This window comes from Narcine bancroftii, chromosome 9 (assembly GCF_036971445.1).
Source record: "Narcine bancroftii isolate sNarBan1 chromosome 9, sNarBan1.hap1, whole genome shotgun sequence".
NCBI lineage: Eukaryota > Metazoa > Chordata > Chondrichthyes > Torpediniformes > Narcinidae > Narcine > Narcine bancroftii.
The window spans coordinates 81546777-81565000 of NC_091477.1; the positions used below are offsets into that span (position 1 = coordinate 81546777).

The window sequence follows — 18224 nt, forward strand, 5'->3', positions numbered from 1 at the left end:
CTTCTCATCCACTCTTTGATAGGTCCTGATCACTCCGCTCATGCGACCTGCTTCGAATTATTTTTCGGTCGTTGTGGTGGTCAATGCAAAAACAAATGGTTGTGACCACCAAGCAAATGATGGAAAGTAAATATTTAAGATAAACATCGTATTGCAATGTTTTCCAAGCCTGTCACAAAGGAAAGGGCTTTCCTCTTATCACAAAACTGGACAAATGCTGCGGTTATCTGGTCCGTACCACGAAGCAAAATGAGCAGTTCCCTCTTTTCCGTAACAATGTCAGTCATTGGGCACTGTCTCACGAACTGTATTTTCCTTTTTTTTTGCCTTCCGCGAATGCGGATGACTATCTTAATGACGTCACCATAAAGTTAGAACTTTCCTCGACTCGCCGAAAGACGAATTTTCCCCCCCCCGAGCAATCCACCCGAAAAGGCAGTTGTGCGCTTGCACCGGGTGCGCGATTCCCCGTAGAGGAGCGGGGAAGGGCTCCGCCAACGGATGACGTCACCCACTGATCTATTGTAGCCAGCACTTTGTTACAATTGTGGCAATCTGGAGTCCCAGAGGAGAAGAGATAAGCTGATGATAGACACCGGTTTTCATCAATGAGAGCAGAGAAAGGCGACAATGTCAACCAATCAAAACGGGCAAAGGCGGAACTTCCTCAAGTAAAACTCGCGGTCGTGAGAGGTCTCATGCGCATTGAGACTTTAGGGTGGTGAAAGGAGTGTAATTGCAGAAAAAGAAAAGGAATTACTTGGCTATTGGATTGGATTTCGTGATCTCCGGTGGATTTTATCTCATTGTTTTTGGCACTTGGCTTTCAGAGCTGCAGTCCATTGTTCAGGCAAGTCTCATTATATTTCTGTTCTTATTGATGTCCATTTGTTTGCTGTGCAGAAAGTGGCAGCGACTGAATGGAAGTCGGGAACAATCGCTGCAGTTGGTCACCGGTGCCGATACTGTATTGATCAGCGGGCCTGGAAGGGGGCGGCTGCAATTCTCTTGCTGGAGCCCTGGTTCGAGCATCAGGATTTTGGTTGCGGGATGGCGAACGATTATTATCCTTGACCGTGCCTCATATTTGAATTCTTCGGTGTTTGGCGACCGAGAAGCAGTTGTAGACAATGAATAGGAGCTCAGCGGGGCGCGGGGGGGAGGACTTTTTCCTGTTTCTGAGAGCTCGCTCCTTAACCATCAGGTAGTTCTCGGCATGTAGAGCGATTCAATCAGCCCACCACTATTTCACCCAAACTTTTTTTTTGCCAGTTGGAAACTTCAGTTTTTAAAAAAAAATAAAATAATCAATTTCCCTTTTGAGAACGTGAATATCTGAATTCGCAGCCCACGCTTCTGAATGGAAAGACTGGATCATACATTGAAAACGTGCTGGGTGAGGGGGGGGGGGCGTTGAAACTGTCTTGTCAAAAGTCTCTTTCTTTCCCCCCCCCCCCTCCAAATCCTATGATCGATTGCTCTAGCAAAAAAAAGTTTCAAATTTGTCAGCTGGCTCCTTTCATTCGGGTAGAGGAGCTGTCAGAATCAGTCTGAAGTTGGGTACTGAATCTCTCTCGTTCTAGTTTGCGAGCAGACATCCTGGAATGCGTGTTTGTGTTATTAACACCAGTTAATGCCATTGTTAAGCAGCAATGAACTATCACGCCAGCCTCTCAGTCCGACTCTTTCCTACAGCAATAGTTGCGCTCTCGGGGTGCGATTGAAATCACGACAGCCACTCTCCAAAGTTTTTCGGGTTACCAAATTTTGCTTTTTACTGTTCGTTTATCCAATGGATCAGCGTTGATGTTTCTTCCCTCGTGGCACTTTTCCACTCCGTATTCCCTCGTTGGAGTTCAGGCCTCCTGACTTGAGCTGGTCAAGAGGAGGTTCACCAGGTGGATTCCAAAGGTTAGCCCACGTCTGGGGCTGTACTCGCTTGGATTTAGAAGAACGAGAAAGGGATTTTTTAGAAACGTATGAAAGGCATATATAGGATAGAGGTCGGTGATTTGTTCCCCTTGGTGGGGGAGACCAGAACTAGGGGACTTAGCCTCAAGATCCAGGGTAGTTAGATTTGGGATGGAGATTAGGAGGAACTGCTTTTCCCAGAGGGTGGTAAATCTATGGAATTTGCTGACTATTGAAGCAGTGGAGGCGACCTCAATAGATATATTTAAGACAAGGTTGCATAAATTTTTACATTGTGGGGAATGAAGGGGTGTGGGGAATGAAGGGAGGCAGGTAAGTGGAGATGAGCCTATCATCAGATCAGTCATGATCTCATTGAATGGCAGAGCTATTGTGTATATACAGAAAGATTTTTGTTGTAAAATCAACCTTCGCATCCCAATGTTGTTATTGGCAAATTTAGAAATTAAAATTACAGAAGTTGTGGCCTGGAAACTGGGTTGTTCAGCCAGCTAATTGAAGGCATTTCCCACATGTAAACAAGGAATCTAAATCGTACTTCCCCAATCTCTTTGTGAATCACTTCATTTATTTTCCCCTTTATCCACCTCCACATTTGAACCATAAATATTTGCATAGTTTCTGCTGCAGCCACCAACTGTGAACGTGAATCCCACCAGCTCTCAGCTCTAGCTTTCATCAGTATCTTTCATCAGATACTTTCACTTTTATGCAATGCTACTGAAAACAAACTACTTCCATGTATTAATATATTGGAAAAATTTGAACAGTTTCCCCTATATGCATTTTTTTTAGCAAATGCCTCCAGTATATTTTTGGTTGGGGGGGGGTGAAAATGCGAGTAGAAACATTGATCCCATATACTTCTCATCCACTCTTTGATAGATCGTGATAACATCACAATCACTCCGATTATGCGGGAAGAAACCCCAGATAATGCCAGAAACTCATCAAATCAGGCCATATCTGTGGAAAGAAATAATCATGATTTTTGGGTCCACAGTCCTTTATCAGATCTGATGCAGTTTGAAATGTTGTCTATACTTAAATGTTTTAAGCATTTGTTTTCTCATGCTCAACATATTCAAATAAAACAAATTGTATGTTCTAAATCTTCAATTATCTTCTTAAAATGATTACCCAATAATGTAGAAAGACAAGTTTTGGTTGAGATAAATGTGGATTTCTTGTAGTTTAAACCCATTTGGTGATGCTATTTGTCTGAACCTGGACTCCCTGTCCATCCCATTAATGTTTCACGGACTAGGCATTGTTCTTACTGGGATTTCAGCCTGATTTACAGCACACCCGAAGAAGGGCTCGAAACCCAAAATGTCGATAATCTTTCAGATGCTGCATGTTTCTTCAGTACTTTTGTGTACTGCATTGGTGTCTTCACATTTTTTTCATACTAATATGAATCAATGAACTGACATTAAGTTGTTTTCTGCATTTTTATTATTTTTCCCCTTTTGTATTTTGTGCTTTGAATATTTGTTTTATCAATTGGAAATTTTTGATGCCACCTTAAACCTCATTGCCAATACACACCAAAATTTACAACAGTGATCTTGAACAAAGACAACCGTACTTTCCATATAAACCCTGGAAAAGAAAGTCTTTTAATTTCTATTCCCCATTTTCTATTGTTTGAAAGAAGTTTTGAATCTCTTGCCTGATCCTCTATAATGTTACTTGAAGGTTTTGCATAATAAGTCTGAGGTTTGCAAAGTGGGATCGTCTTGGAAATCTATTCTGGTGACTTTAAATTATTCTTTCTATATTAAGAAATTTAGTAACTGCACCTTTAATTGAAGATTCTCCATGTTATCTTCTGCACCTGATACATTAACTGGGCTGCAAATGACATAGGAACATAAGCAGCAGAGGAAGTCATTTGGTTCCTCAAGCACACTCATTATGAAATATGATGACTGATCTTTTACTTTGACATGATGATCCTGTATTGCCTCTATGTGCTTTGATGCCCTAATACTTGTAAATCTATTGGCTCTCTGTTTTGAATATACTCAGCAATTGAGTGTCCACAGCTGGCAAAAGTAGGGAATTTCAAAGTTTCAGTGCTCTGTGGGTGAAGAAATTTCTTGTTTTTGACCTGAATGGTTGACCCACATTTCTAGTTCTCAACAACCCAACTAAAGAAAATGATAACTCTGCATTTATCCTATTGACCCTTTTCAGAATGTTGTATGTTTCAATGCTAACGTTTCTCTTTCTTCTAAATTCTATTGTATGAGCTCAATCTGTCGAATTTGCCTCTGTGCAATAAATACAAGGGGTTATGCGGGTGAACTTCTACTGCATTCTCTCTGTTGAAACTGTCCTCGTGGAGGATCAGAGCTATTCTGATACTATAGTTGGAGGAAGGTATCACCACATTTCTTTAATAATTTCATAATTAAGGCCAATATACCATTTGCCATTCTATTTGCATTTTCTTTCACTTTTACTGTTTCCATGCAAAGACCATTGGGTCATAATGAGTATCTAGCAGTTTTACCAATTGTAAAACACTCCATTAAAATGGGTTATTTCACTTTGTGTACAATTCATTCCATCTTTCCTAATCTTTGCTCTTAATTTAGCTTGACTATATTCTATTTGTAATCCACATTTGACTGACTTTAAATCACGAGCAAGCATAAATATGTATTCAAACCTTTGGCGTGAATTGAGAGGCCCTGTCCCTTTGGTGCTGCGTTAGTCAAAGCTTCCCGATCCAAAAATGACTCATTTGTTTGTGTGGCTTTAAATACGACATTCTGTTGGCAACTTTTCAGTGAAGTCTAAAATTTGAATTTAATTTCCAGGGCTTTTGCAGTTTCCTTTTGTAGGATTGGAAATGCATTTTGTCCAGTTATGGAGCTTTGTATTCCCGCTGCTTAGTTTGCATGTCTAATTATCTTTCTGTTTGAGAATATTGACCATCTACCTGAAGATACATCAGTTAAAACTCTCTTCATAGAACCATAGAATGTTAGCTCTTCTAATCTGTTCAGACCTACTTTTTTTTGCCTCGTCCACTGACTTGGACCCAGTCCATAGCTATTCATACCTCTCCCATCCATGTAACTATCCAAATTCTTCAATGTTAAAATTTATCCTGTATTCACCACTTAAACTGGCAGCTCATTCCATACTCCCACCACTCTCTGGGTGAAGAAATTCCCCTAAACTTTCCCCTTTCACACTTAACCCATGTCCTCTGATTGTATCTCACCTACCCTCCATGGAAAAAGCCTATCTACATTGACTCTGACTATCCCCCTCATAATTTTAAATACTTTCATTCTCTAGGCTCCAGGGAATAAAGTCCTAACCTATTTAACCTTTCCCTGTAACTCTGTTCCTGAAGTCCAGGCAACATCCTAGTAAATCTCTGCACTGTTTATCTTTCCTGTAGTTAGGTGACCAAAACTACACACAATACTCCAAATTTTACCATAACATCCCAACTCCTGTACTCAATACTTTGATTTATGAAGGCTAATATGCCAAAAGCTCTCTTTACAACTTTATCTACCCGTGATGCCACTTTAAGGGAATTATGCATCTGTATTCCAGATCCCTGTTCTAATGCACTCCTCAGTGACCCCCCCCCTTTATTTACTGTGTATGTCATCTCTTGGTTTTTTTTTTAAAAAAAAAAACTACACCTCACACTTGTCTGCATTAAATTCTATCTGCTATTTTTCCAGCTGGTCCAGATCCCTCTGCAAGTTTTGCTGTCCACAACACCTCCAATCATAGTTTCATCTGCATACTTGCTGATCTAATTTGCCACACTATCCAGATCATTGATATAGATGACAAAAAAATAATGGTCCCAGCATTGATCCCTGGAGCAAACCACTAGTCACAGGCCTCCAATCTGAGAAGAAATCATCCAATACTACTCTCTGGCTTTGCCTGCCCAACCATTGTCAAATCCAGTTCACTACTTCACCATGAATACATGGCGTCTGAACCTTCCTGACTAACCTCCCATGTGGACCTTGTCAAAGGCCTTTTTAAAGTACATGTAGACAATGTCCATAGATTTTCCTTCTTCTTTTCTGGTAACCTCCTTGAAAAACTTTATAAGATTGATAAACAAGACCTACCATGCACAAAGCCATGCAGACAATCCCTAATCAGTCCCTGGCTATCCAAATACTTGTATATCCAATCTCTTAGAACATCTTTCACTAATTTACTTTCTAGAGATGTTAGGCTCACTAGCCTATAATTTACAGGGTTACTTTTGGAGCCTTTTTTAAATAACAGAACAATGTGAGCTATCCTCTAATCCTCTGACACCATACCTGTGGTGAAGGACATTTTAAATATTTCTGCCAGACCCCTTGCAATTTCTACACTAGCATCCATCAAGTTCTGAGGTAATATCTTGTCAGGCCCTGGGGATTTATCCATCCTTATTTGCTTTAAGACAGCAAGCACCTCCTCCTGTTTAATATGTATAGGTTCCATGAGTTTCCATGACTCTGTGCCCATTTCATAAGTGAGTACTGATTGGGGGGAGGGGGGGTGGGGAAAGAAACATTTAAGATCTTCCCCTATCTCAATTTGGCTCTAGACAAAATTGACCACTTTGATCTTCAAGAGGACCAATTTTGTCCCTTGCTATATATATTTTTTTTCTTTTAATATACCAATATAAACTGTTGGGATTTTCCTTCACATTTTCTGCCAAAGCAGTCTTGTGTCTTTTAGCCTTGATTTCTTTCTTGCATTATTTATACTCTTCAGATTTCCACATTTGCTCCATTGCCTATACAGGTGGAACCTCTTTAATCTGGTAACATTAGGACCTAACTATTGCCGGCCACAGAAAATATCTGTTAAAGGTGCAGTATGTGCCTTGAGACCCATTTTCTGAGCTAAAAAGGTCAAATATATCACAAATCAAATCCCGGTTAGTGTAGTGGTTAGTGCATGCCTTTACAGCGCCAACAATTGGGACCGAAGTTTGAGTTTCGCGCTGCCTGAAAGGAGTTTTTTTTATTAACGGCGGCTTATTTCAACCTTTTACAGTGCCAGCAATCGAGGCCGGGGTTTCAATCTTGCTCTGTCTGTAAGGAGTTTGTACTAACAGTGGCAGATTCAAAACGTGCTGGTCAATAGTGTGCTGGATAATAGAGGTTCAATCTGTATCTGCTATAGTCTCCCTTCTTCCAAACCAGAGCTCGACCTTCTCTCAAAAGCCAAAGTTCCCTATGCTTGTCTTGCTCTTCAGTAAAAGCTTTTGACTCACTACATGTGACACTTTTGATTATCCTTTGCCAGTTGACAATACCAAAGTTCAAAGGTTTTCATTTATTGGAAGCAATTTATTGTATTTGATTCATTTGAATCATTTTAAAATTGGTTGTATACGTTTTCACCTTCAATTTTTAAAATTCCTTTCAAGAAGTTTATTTCCTTGGTTTATTTGCCATGTAGGTTGGTGTTTAATGTCATGCTAAAATTTAAGAGAGTTCTTCCTTTGCTAATGGAATACCTTTTTTTGTTGAAGGCTTTTCTTTGTGCCTATTTTCCCCCAAACATCTTCCATTTTATTTGTTAAATTTGCCATAATCAATTTTGCCCTTCTATAGGTTATGGAGAGAAGGCGGGGACGGGGTACTGAACTTTAAGATCAGCCATGATCTCGTTGAATGGCGGAGCAGGCTCGAAGGGTCGAATGACCTACTCCTGGTCCTATCTTCTATGTTTCTATGTTTCTATTTGTCATTGATTAATTTTTGTAATGAGATTCATGTACACAAGCACTAGTACCTCATCATTAATCTTGGATTTTTACTCATTGTTTCTTGCTGCTGAGAGATGCTGGTGAAAGCTCAATGTTGATCTTTTTAAAACCAAATTGCATGCATGCAATGTTCTTGTGCATTTTCCTCCTTACTCAAAGCATATGTTTTGCTATATTCCCTACAGGTGCAAAGTAGAATTGATTGATGTGTAGGAATGTGTGTCAATTTGTTTTCATTAGGCAACCTTGAACCTGAGTGCAGATGACAGAACCATAGAAATATACAGCTGAGAAGGAGCTCATTCATGTTTGTGTGTTCTTTTGTAAAGTCATGCAATTAATTCCTTATTTCTGCTCTTGATGGTACAGGCTTTATTTTGCCCTTCAAAACTTTGCTCAGCTTAGTTTTAAAATGTGACTCTGGGTGCTTCAAACATCCCTTCCCATTTAGAGTCTAAATTCCAAGTCTCACAAATGTTGCTGTGTATTTAAAAAAAAAAAAAAAAAAAAAAAATGTACTGACTCTTAGGATTCATTTAGCAGTCACTTAATTTATTCACTCTGGTCACTACTGCCACTGGAGATGCTTCACCTCTTCAGTGTGAAATCCATTTGTCATTTGAAGTATTTCCATCAAATGTCTGCTGAATCGGTCTGTTCAAAGGAGAATAGTGGCAGCTGTGATTCTCTCCACAAAACTTGCCTTCCATCTGTGTTATCTTCTTGTGCATTTTGTTTTCTTTCAATGGTGTGATGCCCAGAATGAACTGGTATTTTATGAAAATGTGATGAAGCATTTTGTACTGCCCAAACAAAATCAAAGATTCTGTACTTATTTTAGCAACAACCAGGGCAGGACTTGCACAGAGAATGATAGAACCCTAGGAAGTGTTCTAAAACTTGGTTGGGGGGTGGCAGTTGAAATAGATGTTCATCAGCCAGAACATTGAATACAGGAGCAGGAACAGGTGTTACTTCTGTACAAGACATTGTACAGAAGAGAGACTGCAGATGGAGAGCACAAATTTGGTAACCCAGATTTTGTAGGAAGGATGTAATTAAGTTGGAACGGGTGCAGAAAATGTTCACGAGAATGTCGCTAGGCATGAATTTTAATAAGAGACTGAATAGGCTGTGAATTTTCTCCCTGGGAGCATTGGTGGCTTCGGATGCAGCCTTGGAGCATCATTGGGGAAAGCATGAGGGACATAGTCCAGGTGAATAGTTAGGTTCCCCCTGCCACCCAGATAGGGGAATCTAAGACAAAAGGGAAAACAGTCAAGGAGAGTGTGATAGTACGGATTCTATCACCAATGTGTATATGTATATATTCTGGTATAGGATGGTTGTCATTGGTTGAGAGTGTAGCCACACCTACTGGCAGGTCTTAAAGGATTGCTCCTAGCCAGACCCAGATCATTCTGGACTGGTTGACCTACATGTGATGCGCTCCATTCTTCGAGTTAATAAAAGCCTTGGTTTGGATCAACAAGCCTTTGATTTTTTCGACGTGCACTACAGAGAGGAATTTAAAAGGGGCCTGTGGGTGGTAGGTGAATGGAACAAGCTGCCAGGTGGAGTGGAGGAAGTACGGACAATGATAATATTCAAAAGGTGTCTGGATAAGTCCAAGGATAGGAAAGGCATTGAAGTGTATCAGGCAAATGGGACCAGCTTGTTTGGCATGAACCAGCTGAGCCAAAGGGCATTTTCCATGCTGTAGAACTTTAAATCCTGCCATCTTCATGGTTTTGTGTACCTATACCATCAGTGCTTGTTATCTTGCACCTGTTGCAAAATGGTACAATTTGATTTGTATCGTCATAACATTCTTGTTGAAATGTGTATTTTGCCCTTCTGTTTTAATTTGATGATTGATATTTCCACTCATTTGATAATTTTTTCTAAGTTTTCTTGTCCGTTATTACTCCTTTTAAGTGCTCCATAGCTACGTTACATAAACATGTGAACTAAAATCATATGCTGTGTTTGAAGTAGTGTTCATTGATCCATGTTGAAAAGAGTTCTGAAGCTTTTCCATGTTCCCATTGGTCTGAAAAATAACTATCTCAATTGGTCATTGAGAAGGTCATTTGCTTAAAATGCATTCTGAAGAGTTAGTGTTCTGAATTTCATGGCCAGTGGTGACCCATCTACATGTTGTTAAATCTCTTTCTTGAGCGGTGCACCTCCCACCCCCATACCCACTCATGACTGTCATCAAGGCAAGGCACAAGACAAAATCTTCTGAGGACTCCTGCCACCAGAAATTCTGCAAGTGACAATGGCCATCTTGTTAATCTGAGCACTCTGGTTTAGCCAACTGCCAAGATTGGGCATTTTAATACATAACACATGCACACATACACTGAAACTTAATATTGCAAAAGATGATAGATTTTATAGTAAGTGAATTACCTTCCTTTATTTCCCTATTCTTTGTGTTCATTGAATAACAGGAGATGCTCCTGTTTCTCGTCTAATTTAGCATGGGTTCATTGGGCATGTTTCACAGTGAAGCAATGGTGAAACATAGAAAATGGGTGTAGGAGTAGGCCATTTGGCCCTTCAAGCCTACATTGCCATTCATTTTGATCATGGCTGATCATCCACTCAGTACCCTGTTCCAGCTCTCTCTCCATACTCCCTGATTCCCCAAGTTAAGCAGGTTTTTGTTACCATCTCGGATGTTATTGCCAAAACATAATTGAACACCTTTTAGGATGTTCTGGACTTGATCATTTATGAAGGTGTTGACCTTGATGTTTGTTTCGTGGAGTTTTTTTAGTTCCATGAAGGACTGAAAGATTTTTGGGGAAAATATGGGTTATGGTCTAAGCTGACAAACCCAGTGGCTACTGGGATGGCTCTTCTTCATTGGAGGCCTGTCTTTTGGAGATTTAGTTAATTTAGCCTCTTAGTCATGTTTACTACTGGATTTGAGATTTGTTCCTGATATCTTGATTGTCATTTGTCCCAAAATTAATATAATTAGCAAATAATTTATTACAGTGGTGATAACAGACACATCTTCTGGAAAACTGGCTGTGGTTTTTTTCTGCATGACCACAGATGTTTCAATTTGCTTACTTGATTGTTAAATAATTTTTGAATGTTGAAATCTCGGAAAGTATGATGCGTTTTGGTTCTTGTTCTTGTGTCAATTGCTGGAAGGGATACTTTGGGGGAGGAAAAACTCCTTTTCAACTGAAAGTTTATCTTTGCTTGAGTGTCATTAATTTCATCACTCACAAGCCACCATCCTGATGAAATTGAAAAGGCTAAGTTGGCTGGAAAAACCAGGCAGCCTCTGGTGAAGTTGTATCCACCAAAGTTCTTGAACAGTAGGAAGAAACTTATGGCAAGTATTTGCAGCCCCATCTGTCTAGAGGAGGATGCCTCTGAACCTTGGAATTCAGGCTATCTTCAAAAATTGGAGACAAAACTGATTGCAATGATCATCAGTGCCTTTCATTAAGGCATGACAACGGTCTTCCTTGGCTGCCTTGAAGTGGGGAAAGAGCTGCTCCTGGAGTTGCATTGCATATTCATCCGGTACAATGGACACTGTCTTCATGTGGACCAGTTCTATCAATTATATGCATGACCTTCTGTACATTGTAAAAGTCTTCAACTTTGTCAGCTGGGACATAAAGTGGTGAATCCATCTCAAATTTGACTTTATCCTAGATTTGATATCCTGAACAAGTTCTCCGTAGATCCAATCCCAGAGCAGATGAAAGTTGAGCAATGCTGAACAAATATTCTGACCCTTGTTTTGATGTTCCTGGCTGCGATGATGTACTTGCAGCTAATGAGCTCTCAAGTGAAGCAAAAATAATGTACAGATTTCATGTGGAAACCAACTTGTCACTTCCATTCAGAAGCATGGTTTCTCTATCTTTGGTCATTGAGTTGCTCTATCCAGATAATATTTTCATGTGTGAATATTTCAATTCCAGACTGATTTCTTTACTTGATTAGTACAAGAGAATGGGCATGGTCTCAAATACAGCATCTCTGGATGAGGAGTCACGTGATGGAGTAGTGGCCGGTAGGAGAATACCAGCCCTCTCCAGAAAAGAAGGAAAAAAGTAAAGAAAAAACAAAGCCACAGACACAAACCACAATAAATAAAAAAAAATAAAGGTGTGGAGGAAATGCACCAAAGAAAGAAAAGCCAAAAATGGGAAGAAAAGAAGGAAAGACACCAGAAGAGAAAGGTGAAGGCCTTACCTGTATGAAGAAGTAGGGACCCACTATGGAAAGAGGAGCCCACTCCCTGAGGTCAGTGAAAACCCTGAAGGGTCGTGACCCACTGAACCCAGGACTACAAGGATGGCTCACGGAGCCAAACAGATGCGTGATGCGCACGACAAAGACAAAACTGACGGGAGGGGGGACCAGCTGAGAAAGACCCAACAGCAGGGCTCCCAGCGATAAGATACAGAAAATAACGGGAATGGGAGGAAGGAGAATGAAAAAAGGAAATCAGAGACACAGCAGATGACCAGCCCAGAGGAAGAGGACCAACATCAAGACACCATTTATAAAAAAAAAAACCAGCAAACTGAGATAAACAGCCCAACAAGAAAGTCAGAAGAGACACAGATACAAGGAAGAGGGGTAGAGGACACAGGTCCTGGAGTGAACACAGGGGAAGAGGAGGGAGAACATCAAACTCTGCACAGAGAAATAGAAGATAAAGGGAATGAACTGTACATAGATAGAAAATTTTTTGAAGAATATATGGAAGCAATAAAAGTATGGCAGACATGAGAATTTAATGAAATAAAAAGAAGAATAAAAGGTACAGAAGAAAAAGTGAGTAGATTAGAGATGGTCATGACAGAAATAGGAAAAAGAGTAGACAAGATGGAAGAATGAGAAACAGTTGTAGAAATGGAAGTGGATGACTTAAAAAGGAAATTGTAAGAATCTGATTTAAAAAAAAAAAAGTTAAAGAAACACAGGAGCTGTTAGCTCAGAAGATGGATATAATAGAAAACTATAATAGGAGACCCACTATAAAGATAGTGGTCCTTAAGGAAGATGAAGAAGGCAAAAATATGAAAGAATTGATAAAAGAATGGATCCCCAGGGTCCTAGGAATGCCAGACATACAGGAAGGAATGGAAATTAGAAAGGGCACACAGAACATTAGCCCCAAAACCACAGCCACAACAAAAACCAAGATCCATTCTAGTAAAATTCCTGAGATATACGACAAGAAAAAATATATTGGAGAAGGCAATGAAAAAAATGAGAGAAGACAAAGCCACTGGAATACAAAGGTCAAAAAAATTTTTTCTACCCAGACATAAGTTTTGAGCTCCTGAAGGAGAGGAAGGAGTTTAACGCAGCAAAATCGATCCTATGGAAGAAAGGCTTTAAATTTATGTTAAGATAACCAGTGGTGCTTAAAATAGTTATCCCGGGGCAGCAAAGCAGACTGTTTTCGGATCTGAAAGAAAGTACAAGAATTTGCAGAACGCCTGCAAAACAGAGAGATGAAGAGATGTAAGAAGACCAAGAATGAGGACAAACTTCATATAAAGAAGAAAAATGATGTATAAGTAAGAACTAAGAAGGGGAAGAAAGGAAGTAAAGGGGGAATTAAGAGGGGATGCTTTGTTATGTGAAGATAAAAGCCTTTTCTGGAGGGGGCTGGGTGGGAGAGAATAACAGTCACTGCGAAATCAGTTGACGCTTGCAAGCAGGTTCGCAATCCAAATGAAGAGTGGAGTTGTGGTGGTCCGCCAAGGGAAAAGGGGCAACTCAGAGAGGAGGGGGAGACATTTGCGGTTAAGGGAATTTTAGATTTAGGAATAGTGGAAATATTTTATGCTTTAGAAGTGTTGTCTTAGTGTGTTCAAAAAAAAAACAGAAATGGATAAGGAGGAAAGGTGGTGATGAGGAAGCGGACATGAGAGGTAAACAAAGTATGAAATGGCTATAAATTTAATGGAATACATAACCAAATCAAAAGGAAGAGGCTGTTAAATTTACTGAAAGAAAAAATTGATATAGCATTCGTGCAGGAAACACATTTAACGGAAGTGGAACACAAGAAATTAAGGAGAGACTGGGTAGGACACGTAACGGCAGCATCATATAATTCAAAAGCCAGAGGAATAGCTATATTAATCAATAAAAATGTACTAATCAAAATAGAGGAGCAAATAATAGATCCAGCAGGGAGGTATGTAATGATAAAGTGGAATTTGCTCAATGTATATGCATCTAATGAAGAGGATCAAAAATTTTTGCAAGAAATCTTTTTGAAGATTGCAGATACGCAGGGGAATATACAGATAGGAGGGGACTTTAACCTTAATTTGGACTCAAAGATGGATAAAACTGGAAAAAAGGCTAGCAGAAAGAACAAAGTAACCAAATTTATGGTTAAATCGATGGATGAAATGCAACTTTTGGATATATGGAGGAGACAACACCCAACGGAGAAGGAGTACTTGTATTATTCGGGTAGACGTAAATCATACTCCAGGATAGACCTGTTCCTGTTGTCAGCCCACATCCAAGGGAGAGTTAGGAAAATGGAATATAAAGCTAGATTGTTATCAGATCACTCACCCCTGTTATTAGCAATAGAACTGCAGGACATCCCACCGAGAATGTATAGATGGAGGTTAAACTCCATGCTACTTAAAAGACAGGATTTTAGAGAATTAATTGAGCGACAAATTAAAATGTACTTTGAAGTAAATACAGAATCAGTGAAAAATAAATTTTTATACTATGGGATGTAATGAAAGTGTTCATCAGAGGGCAGATAATAAGTTATGTAACTAAGATGAAGAAGGACTACAATTGGGAAATAGAACTACTGGAAAGGGAAATAGCAAGTACAGAAGAAGAATTAGCAATAAGGGAAGATGCAACAAAAAGAAAAGAATTGGTGGACAAAAATATAAAATATGAAACACTACAAACATGCAAGGTGGAGAAGAACATAATGAAGACAAAACAGAAGTATTATGAGCTAGGAGAAAAAACGCACAAAATACTAGCTTGGCAGCTTAAGACAGAACAAACTAAAAGAACGGTATTGGCATCAAGGAAAAAGGACAAACAAATTACATATAACCCAATGGAGATCAATGAAAACTTCAAGGAATTCTATGAGCCACTATATCGAACTGAGAAAGAAGGGAAAGAAGACAAACTAGATGAGTTTCTAGCTAAAATTGAACTACCAAAATTGCAAGAAGAGGAGCAAAATAAATTAATAAAATCATTTGAAATAGAGGAAATACAGGATATATTAAAAAAAAACTACCGAACAATAAAAGGCTGGGAGAGGATGGACTCCCAATAGAATTCTATAAAACATTTGAAGAGTTATTAATTCCTCTTCTTCTGGAAGTAATGAACCAGATTCATGCAAAACAGCAATAATTACAGAACTACCAAAGACGGGGAAAGATCCATTAACACCAGTATCGTTTAGACCAATATCTCTACTTAACACAGCTTATAAGATAATAGCTAAACTATTAGCAAACAGATTGGATGACTGTGTACAAACAATAGTAAAACTAGATCAAACTGGATTTATTAAGAAAAGACGAACAACGGACAATATCTGTAAGTTCATTAACTTAATCCATGCAGTACAGGGAAACAAGATGCCAACAGTGGCAGTTGCCTTTGATGCAGAGAAAGGCTTTGACAGAGTAGAATGGAATTATTTATTCAAAGTACTACAGAGGTTCAACCTACCAGAGAAATATATTAATTGGATTAAAGCATTTAAACCATTGGTGAAGGTGAGAGTAAATGGATACATATCAAACCAATTTAAATTAAGCAGGTCAACTAGGCAGGGATGTCCACTATCTCCCTCACTGTTCGTGTTAGCTATAGAATCACTGGCAGAACTGTTAACAGAAAATAAAATAAGAGGGATAAAAGAGAAGGAATATAAAATCAGTCTATTTGCAGATGACGTCATAGTATACTTAACAGAACCAGAAATATCAATAAAAGAATTACATAAGAAATTGAAGGACTATGGAGAAGTAACAGGGTACAAGATCAACACAAATAAAAGTGAAGCAATGCCAATGAATAATGTGGATTTCACAAAGTTTAAGAAAGAATCACCATTTAGATGGCAAATACAAGCAATCTGATACCGAGGTATACAACTAGATAATTTAGTTTGTGTAGATGGCCTAGATTATTATCAGCCATTAATGAAGATATTACAAGACAACTTCGAACATTGGAAAGACTTACCACTAACACTGATAGGAAGGGTAAATTGCATTAAAATGAATATCTTCCCAAGGATACAATACCTATTTCAATCGTTACCAATTCACCTAACAGAGAAATTCTTCAACAAACTAAAGAAAATAATAAGGAAATTTTTATGGAAAGAGGGGGAAAACTAAGGATAGTGCTAGATAAATTAACAGAATGGTACAAACAAGGGGGCTTACAGCTACCAAATTTTAAGAATTATTATAGAGCAGCACAATTAAGATGCCTATCAGATTTTTATCAAACAAGGGAAAAACCAGATTGGACCAGATTAGAGCTAGATAAAATAGGGGAGAAGGTAACTGAACATATACTTTATAAGTGGGATGAAAAGCTGGTGCAACATAGAAGTTCTCCAGTACTGCACCATCTGCTCAACATTTGGAAGAAGATTCACGTAGAAAGGAATAAAACAAATTATCAACTACCAAAATTAATATTGATGCAAAATCAACTAATCCCTTTCACAATAGATAACCTTTCCTTTAGAAAATGGGAGAGAAAAGGGATGAAAATAATAGAAAATTGTTTTTCGGGAAATAATTTATTATCTTTTGAACAAATGAAGGACAAATATGGTATAACTCTCGGTACAATGTTTGCATACCACCAACTGAAAACCTATTTGAAGGACAAATTGGGAAGCAGACTGAGGTTACCAGAAAGAAGCAATTTTGAATATGTGATTACAGACACAATGATAATTAAAAGATTTATAACAAACATGTACATCAAACTGCAAGAAAATGAGAACGAGGAAACAAGCTGTAAACACAAACAAAAATGGGAACAAGATCTAAACATAAAGATAAAGAATGAAACATGGGAAAAGCTATGCTCTGGAACTATGAGAAATACAATAAACACGAGGTTATTCATGATACAATATAATTGGTTACACAGGCTATACACCACGCCCCAAAAGTTAAATAAATGGGACCCAACAGTATCAGACGGATGTTTTTGTTGTGGTAGGGAGGTGGGAACAACAGTACGTGCAATTTGGGTATGTGAGAAAGTGGAAAAGTTTCGGGAAGATCTCATCCAGGTATTAAATAAAATCATAAAAAGCAACATACCAAAAATCCAGAGATCGTTCTTCTAAGTAATATAAGAAGTAATGGACTTAATTTGGATGGAGCACAAAAAAGATTTATGATAGCCTTAGCTGTAGCAAAAAAAATGTATTATGTCAACCTGAGAATACAGCAATGGTACATAGAAATGAATAAATGTATTCTATTGGAAAAAAAATAACATATAATTTAAGAAATAACATCACAGTATTCGAACAAATTTGGGAATCGTACTTGGAACACAACAGATAAGTCCTACCATGGACCTCCACCGCCTAAAATGACAGGAGAAGAAGACGAAATGAACTGACCCAGTATGTAAAAGTAGAAGACACAACTTTCTTGTTTATTTTCATTGTGTGATGACATTGTTTAATGGGTTTAATGTATCATATAGGTTGAACGTTGAGTGGGTGGGGAGGGAGGGGGAAAAAGGGGAGAAAATGCCACTGTGTATATTCAAGAGGGAAATGTTTGTGTGTATTTTGGTCCGTATGGTTCATAGTGTGAAAAAAAAAATTAAAACATGTACAGCATCTCTGTATTGATACAAGACCCTGAACCAAATTTCTCCCTCTGCACAACACCACCATCCTAACAATAAAGGTCTTTTGCCAGGAAAAAAAAAATGCTTCTTGGGGAACACCTCTCAACAAAGGCAGAATGATGGAAATGATGGTTAATGTGGAAGGATGCTAGACTTTTGATAATTTGTGGAGAAGGGCACAGGCTGATCAAGACTAATCTCCTGATCCTCAGGATAGCAGAAATCTTGACCCTTCAATATGCAAGGAGACATGACATGGAAGGTATCTCAGCACTTTGGAGGACACTAATGTTTCTTTGGCAAAATTGACAAAGAACAGTTAAATACTGAGGAAACCAACATAATGCATTTTCCCAGATCAACCTCCCAGCACTGAGCTCTCATCACACTCAATCATTTTAGTGGCGCACATGCATGACACCAGACTCCTGATGTTTACACTGCTCTCTCATGGCAACAAATGATCAGGGCAGTAAGTACATCTGATGTGCACCCTCAAATTTTCCTTTGAAACTCTGCAGCAATCTCATAGACTTGGGGGTGGATGGGATTTACAATGGAGATGCATTGTAGAAGGCAACTAAAACCTTAAATCTCTTCAAGTCCT

At 38.7% G+C, this 18224-nt stretch overlaps 1 protein-coding gene across 1 annotated transcript in view; it reads left to right on the forward strand.

The window, feature by feature from the left end:
- The first annotated feature begins 323 nt into the window (after nucleotides 1–323).
- Nucleotides 324–18224, forward strand: part of LOC138742336 (SH2/SH3 adapter protein NCK1-like) — a 158331-nt gene continuing 140430 nt past the window's right edge. The window contains exon 1 of the mRNA XM_069896617.1: nucleotides 324–850. The gene's annotated coding sequence lies outside the window, so the exon portion shown is untranslated. The remainder of the gene's footprint in view (nucleotides 851–18224) is intronic.